Here is a 218-nt window from a genome sequence, read left to right as displayed (position 1 = left end):
ACAGTGAGTTTTGTGAGATAAATGTTGAATAGGAATGAATAACTGCACAAAGAGATGTTCTGCCATTGATAATGACCATTATGATAACTATACGGTAGATACGATAATAATATATGTGACGGTTACAAAATAATTCAATAATAATGATATGACCGGTAACATGGTATAATACTTCGGTACTATTAATGAATCACATTAAGATATTAATGACAAAATGA

At 28.9% G+C, this 218-nt stretch overlaps 1 protein-coding gene across 1 annotated transcript in view; it reads right to left on the bottom strand.

The window, feature by feature from the left end:
- Positions 1-218, bottom strand: part of LOC119592582 (alpha-amylase-like) — a 7,204-nt gene that overhangs the window by 6,224 nt on the left and 762 nt on the right. The gene's annotated exons all lie outside the window — the stretch shown is intronic.

This window comes from Penaeus monodon, chromosome 30 (assembly GCF_015228065.2).
Source record: "Penaeus monodon isolate SGIC_2016 chromosome 30, NSTDA_Pmon_1, whole genome shotgun sequence".
NCBI lineage: Eukaryota > Metazoa > Arthropoda > Malacostraca > Decapoda > Penaeidae > Penaeus > Penaeus monodon.
The sequence above is the reverse complement of the archived record's forward strand: the minus strand, read 5'-3'. Positions and strand labels throughout refer to the sequence as shown.